A 7,347-nucleotide genomic window follows, 5' to 3' on the forward strand; every position below is an offset into this window, starting at 1 on the left:
ATTCATCTCTATCACATATTAGCCATGTTCTCTTCCACTACAAGTGTGAAGTGCATCGTGTGTGCTAGCATGCTCTCGAGTGAAACAAAACAAAGACTATCAAACTTCAACAGAGTCCTCACTATGAGCCGTTAATCAGAATCAGGCTTAAACACTTCTTTACTAAAGAGTCAACTACAATTCAGAGTCACTAAAGAAATCCTATGCCTTTCCTTCTTTTTTTCTATTTTTTTTTCTTTTTCTTGCTAAGTCTAAGGTTGGGACGCTTCTCAGTGTAAGTGAGTCACGACCTCCATTCGACTTCGCTTATTCTTTTTTTTTATTCCTTTTTTTTGTAATCAAGTAATTCTCCAGTAATCAAGGGTTGTGAAAAGTCACCAAGAATTTGCTTATTCTAATACATTTGCACTTAATACCAGCACAAGTACATGGATCGTCCCTTTCACATGACATTGCATTTTACCCATTGATCTCAAAGGAGTACCTGATACTTTTTTTATTCTTTTTATTCTTTTTTTTTCTTTTTTTGTTAGAAAGGCATATTTATCCCTTAACTCCCCCAAACTTAAGATTTTCAAACTCTAAGTTCAAAAAGGGAATAATCCAAACTCTACGCCTGACTCAACGCAAGGAATCAAGAAATAAGTTAGTCTAAGTCTTATCTCTAGAGCATAAGTGTAATTACAATTTTCACACAAGCAGTTTCCAAGAAACAAGGCATCACATATGATCAAGACTACTAGCCAAGAAATTATGCACATAAACTCATCATAGGAAATCAACCTGGAAGACAACTTCAAGATTCATGCAAATGCAACTATATGAAACTATCAACACATAATAAACACAAGCATATATATAAAAAAAACACGTAGTAATATGCTAATATGTAACTAAAAAAACACGTACTAATATGTAACTAAATGAGATAATATGCTAGCTATATGCATCATGCAACCTATATGAACACACACTACTACTAGTCCTTAGATTACCACCCCCAAACTTAAAATATTCAATGTCCTCATTGAAGGTGATAAAAAGGATCGAATGTACCTAGAAATCGGGAGGATCACCCTCCTCGGGTGGAGGATCAGGTGGTGAATATACCATGCCATCTCCAAACACTGGCCAAGCAACCTCAACACCAATGGCTCGAAAAGCACTCCCAAGAGCTTGAGTCAAATCCTTTGCAAAACGGCGGTGAATGTCATGCATGTCATCTATGCGCCGTGACAACCTTCTAAACTGCACATCACTTAAGAGATCTGGTGGTAGTTTGAGTTTGATTATAGGAGCTTCTTCAAATGATGGTTTAAGATGCTCCTGAAAATTTCTAAGCTCTTCTACTCCTTCATCTTCGAAATTAGAATCCCCTATTAAGACGCTCTCTAAGGTACATGGCCTTGGCTTTTGCTCCATCTCAAACTTTTCAACAGCTTCTATTGGCTCCACCTTAAAGCATTCTTCTTTGTCGGTTGGAAATTTCATTGCGTTGAACACCTTAAAAGTGACACTCTGATCTTGAACTCTCATTGTAAGCTCTCCTTTTTGCACATCGATCAAAGTTTGGCCTGTAGCTAAGAACGGCCTTCCCAAGATAATAGGAATCTTCTTATCCTCCTCAAAGTCTAGAATGACAAAATCAGCAGGGAAGATGAGCTTATCCACCTTAACCAAGACATCTTCCACTATACCTCTCGGGTAAGTGATGGACCGATCAGCCAGTTGTAATGACATGTTCGTAGGTTTCGGCTCCGGCAGCCCAAGTTTCTTGAAGACAGACAAGGGCATCAGATTGATACTAGCTCCCAAATCACATAAACATTTGTCGAATGACAATTGCCCAATAGTACACGGGATTGTGAAACTTCCCGGATCTTTCAGCTTCGGAGGCAATTTCTGCTGCAACACAGCACTACACTCCTCGGTCAAAGCCACAGTCTCCAAGTCCTCAAGTTTGAGTTTCCGAGATAGAATACCTTTCATGAACTTAGCATAACTCGGCATTTGTTCTAGAGCCTCCGCGAAAGGTATGTTGATTTGTTGTTTCTTGAAAACTTCTAGAAATTTAGCGAATTGCTTATCGAGCTTATGCTTCTGAAGTCTCTTCGGAAAAGGTGGAGGTGGATATACTTGCTTGACCCCAATATCAGCTTTCGGGCTAGATTTCTCGGCTGAATCCTTGCTTGCTTCCTCATTGATTTTATTCTTGTCAGCTTCAACAACAGTTTTTCCACTATCTGACTTAGATGAGAGCACGGGTGTTTCAACCTGTTGATCACTCTCTTCCTTGTTTTGCTCTGTTGCTGATTCTTTTTCCTTCGTAACCTTTCCGGACCTTAAGGTGACAGCCTGTACCTGTTCCTTCATCTCTTTCTTACCCGGATTGGCCTCGGTATCACTAGGAAGCGTTCCTTGTGGTCTGTTTATCAACGCGTTAGCAATCTGCCCAATCTGATTCTCCAAAGTTTTGATTGACACCGCTTGGCTTTTAATCATTAATTTCATCTCTTCCCATTCAGATCGTTCGTTGGAAGACTGTCCAGCCACCCCATGATTTTGTTGCTGGAATCCAGGTGGATGGAATTGCTGCTTCGGTGCAAACTGTTGTTGAAAACCAGAAGGGTTGAAAGGTCTAGCTCCTTGCTGCTGAAATTGTTGTTGCTGTTGTGGCATGAAGTTCTGATTATTGCTCCAGCTGAAATTCAAATGATTTCGATTATTCGGGTGATAAGTAGTCGGAGCTGGCTGCTGAGATCGCTGAAAATTGCTCACAAACTGAGCTGACTCGCTAGATATGGCACACTGATCAGTGGAATGTGTACCCGCACAAAGCTCACAAACTGAAGGTGGCTGCTGAATCCCTAAGTTTACCAAAGAGTCCATCTTCATAGTAAGAGCCTTAATTTGAGCAGTCAAGGCTGTAGTAGCATCAACATCCAGAATCCCTGCTACTTTGCCCTGATGAAGACGCTGAGTAGGATTCTGATATTCATTTGCAGCCATCATCTCGATCAACTCATAAGCCTCCTCATAGCTCTTAGTCAATAGAGCTCCACCTGATGCTACATTGAGCATTGGTCTCGATTGAGGTCCCAAGCCATTATAGAAGCAATTAATCACCATCCAATCAGGCATCCCATGATGTGGGCACTTTCGCAGCATCTCCTTGTAGCGTTCCCATGCTTCACATAAAGTTTCACCAGATAACTGAGAGAATTGAGTGATAGCATTCCTCATTGCAGCTGTTTTGGCCATAGGGAAGAACTTAGTAAGAAACTTCTGAGCCAGATCCTCCCATGTCGTAATAGATCCTGCAGGAAGAGAATGCAACCATCCCTTAGCTTTATCCCTCAGAGAAAACGGGAACAGCCTCAATTTAATGGCATCTTCCGTAACACCATTGAACTTGAAAGTGTCACAGATCTCAATGAAGTCTCGAATATGCATATTAGGATCCTCTGTCGGAGAACCCCCAAACTGTACTGAGTTCTGTACCATATGAATAGTGCTAGGTTTGATTTCGAAAGTGTTGGCCTGAATCGCTGGCCTGATAATGCTCGACTGAATGTCATTGATTTTCGGCTCAGAGAAAGCCTTAAGAGCCTTAGTATCATTAATTGCTGGTGGTTGATCATCCATTGTAATACTCACTGCTGTTTCTTCCTTAACCAATGCTTCTTTACGAGCCTGAGAACGTGTTCGCATACACGTCTCTCAAGTACCTGAAACACACACAAACGAACTAAAGTGAGAAAAGAATCCAAGTCAGTGAACTTTAACGACCACTGATGACAAGCACATAAACTAAAATATAACACCGAGTCCCCGGCAGCGGCGCCAAAAACTTGTTCGCACAAAATCACGCAAGCGTACGTGGTCACAAGTAGTATAGAAATTCAAATTCAGTTCGTTCCCACAGAGACTGGTGTATTCAGAAATATGCACTTATGCACCAATGTATGGCTATTATTCAATGCTCGGACAAATAACAATTTGGTTGGTTTTATCTAAATTAACTAAATCAAGTCGAATTATAACTAAGAGAATTTAAATCGAATTACTAATGAGAATAAAACATGGGATTCTAGCTTCATTAACAACTTCATTCAGAGTTATGCCCTTATTCGATTGTAATGGTTGATAACTAATCAGATAACACGAGACTGATACACGCTAACTGTCGTTATACGTGCACCATACTGTTACACATCCACAATTAAGATAGAAGGTAAACAGACACCAATTATGCTTAGACCCTATATGTCTATAGAATTTGAAAACATAACGGTTGAAGATCAAGTTATCTATCAAGATTACATAGGGCGATGCAAGACGGGTAAAATCACATCACAAGTCATGTTATCGAACACAAAACCTATGCTCGCATGGCAAGTTCTAAATCTATATATCCACTGTCGCTTCAATAAAGATTAACAAACAATCTAAGATGTTAGCTACGCATCCAAGACGAATAAGCACAACCAATACGAGGGAATCAAACCATCACATATGAATAAGACAAATTAACTACTGAAATTCATCGATAAATCCGCTAAAATCCCATGACAATGATTAGTTCATAATCGAACTTCTCATCATCATGGGTTCGAATGTAAACATGGTACGGAATAAGAAAAACAAACTAAAAGTACTAGAATAAGAGTTAAGAAACAAATCTGAAACGAGCATCCAAGTTACACCTACTTCGAAGAATTACAAAAGTAAAAGTTATGAAATTCGATCTTGATCTTCTCCATAGCCGTCACGTGCTCCTTGGAATGATTCTAGGTTATTAGGCTTCTCCCTTGAGCTTTTGTTTAAGTCCCACAGCGATCGGGCCTTCAAACGGATCAAGAATAGGCAATTCGGGCTTTTTCTCCCAACAGAATGGGGTGGAGACCCCGTCAGTGGGGTGGAGACCCTGTCATGGCAGCCTCTATTCTGCTGAAGTGGGGTGGAGACCCCATCTTGGCAGATTTTTCTTCTTCAGAACGGGGTGGAGACCCCGTAAATGGGGTGGAGACCCCATTTGGGCAGCCCCGAACGCTCTTGGAACCTTCCTTCCCTTTTCTCCTTCCTTGCTCGCTCGATCCTTACGCCGTTTCTTTCACCTTTTAGCCTTTAATCCACCCTTTATACTCCTCCTAGGAAACCTACACAACACCACAAGAACACATCAAAAACACCGCATACTTGAGGCCAAATCATCAATTTAAGTCGAAACGAAGGCATTCCAAGTGGATATAAAATCCACTTATCAATTAGAATAGGAGAGGTGCCATCGGAATCCGACGGCGGCAGGAGGCTGGAGGGCGGCGATAGGAGTGAGCGGAAGGGGAGGACAGGCGTGACCGGGAGCTATGGTGGGGAGGATGGTGTGGAGGGTTGGGGATGGAGATGATAAGATTTAAAATGGGTGGATAAGATTAGATATAGCTCTTAATTTGTGGGGCTGAGATTAGATCTCATATCTCACAATAATACGGGTTCTCATTTGAGTACAAGCCTATATATATATATATATATATATATATATATAGGGGAGGGTTCTGGTACAAACTTACAAACTTACAAACTTTTTTTGTTCAACACATATATAACTTGAGTTCAACATTTTTTTAACATATTTTGTTGAACATCGATTAAAATAGTGGTAGAGAAGTACATAAACCAATTTTTAAATGTAAGAACTAAGGTAAACATGTTATTTAACTAATATTTATGTTTCCAGACCCTACCCAAACCCCAGAGGTATAGTTTAAACATCTTTTTAGATATATTCAACACAATGATAATTAGTGTTCAACACCTGATGTTGAACCCTAGTTATAAATGTGTTGAAAACGCGATTTATTTATGCGTTATTTTTAAAAATTGTGATGTTTTTTGAAGAATTTTCAACATGGATACTTTATATAACTAAGGATTAACGCGATGGTAGAATAAAAAAAAGTTTGTAAGTTTGTAACTTAAAAAAGTTTTTATTTGATCCTATCCCTATATATATATATATATATATATATATATATATATATATATATATATATATATATATATATATATATATATATATATATATATAAAAGAAAGTTCTATGAAGACTATATTTTTTGGAGGCTTTAGAGACCGAATTACAACCATCCATTTTTGACACATCCAAGGGCTGCAGATATTTGTCCTACACATTCGTTTTCTCTCCTTATCATGTCCTGCACTTTTAAATCGATGAACATTAGGCAGTACTTCTAAATCCTGCAGAACATAAAATAATAATTTCATAATATTGGTCTTCAATCACCGAAATCCTAACAAATAAAAGTAATAATTGCATACAAAACAAATATGTAGTTGGACATTGCTATGATTGGCATTGAACTCATCGTCATTGTCCTGCAGTGAATTGAATTTGTTGCAAAATAAAATAACACTTAGATATATCACAAATATGCGGGACAAATTATTAATATTACATTACTAGAAAGCAGGACAAGAATAGTGTAAATTATAAAGATAGTTTTGAATTAAAACTAAAACTCATGCCGATGATCTTGCAGTAACTGAAGCCATGATATCCCAAGAATCTATTTTACAAACTACAATGTTATGCAATTGTTGTTTACTAGAAATGCAGGACAAAAATATTACCAGAAATGGAGGACAAGTCTCTAAGGACTCCGAAATTTTGGGTCTCCATTGAACCCAATATATATATACATATATATATATATATGAAAATAAATAGAAATAAATAATTATAATAGTGACCTGTCTATATCTTTATATGTAGTACTCCATATGTGTCCTAAGTAGTTTATCTTAGAGGACGAGAGTACGAATTTTTTTACTCAGAAAGGAAATCTCAAAATTAACTTATGGAACTATATTTATAAAAAGTGAGAACCTTAAAATACGTGACAAGTAGTGGTAAAAAACTATAAAGTCAAGTGATACTATGGGGCCGTTTGGGTGAGCTTAAAATAAGTGCTTTTTGCTTAAAATAAAAAAGTGAACTAGAAGTCAGAAGCAATTTAAGACTTAAAATGTGGTCAGCTAAACACCACCTATATATTTGTGGAGTCTTAAAATAATTCATAAAACTAAATTTTTTAGGTTCTTAAAATGCCTGTTAAACTCTCGTACTTTAAGGCATATAGATGACTGTATATAATGTTATAAACACATATCATATCACCATAATATTGCAGACTACCACTATGTTTTTATATTGCTAAAAAAATAACATATTGTTAATAATCAAATCAAAACGTAACGTTAGTGACAAAAAAAAATCCAACGTTTTTTTAAGGGAAAAAAACCAACATTAAATTTTATTCAGAAAAA

General features: G+C 37.6%; 1 non-coding gene across 1 annotated transcript; it reads left to right on the plus strand.

Moving 5' to 3' along the window:
* The first annotated feature begins 3,139 nt into the window (after nucleotides 1-3,139).
* On the plus strand, nucleotides 3,140-3,246 carry LOC135148568 (small nucleolar RNA R71). The gene has a single exon (XR_010286648.1). It is a non-coding gene; the product is annotated as a small nucleolar RNA R71 (small nucleolar RNA).
* The last annotated feature ends 4,101 nt before the right edge of the window (nucleotides 3,247-7,347 follow it).

The sequence above is a fragment of the Daucus carota genome, chromosome 8, assembly GCF_001625215.2.
Source record: "Daucus carota subsp. sativus chromosome 8, DH1 v3.0, whole genome shotgun sequence".
Lineage (NCBI taxonomy): Eukaryota > Viridiplantae > Streptophyta > Magnoliopsida > Apiales > Apiaceae > Daucus > Daucus carota.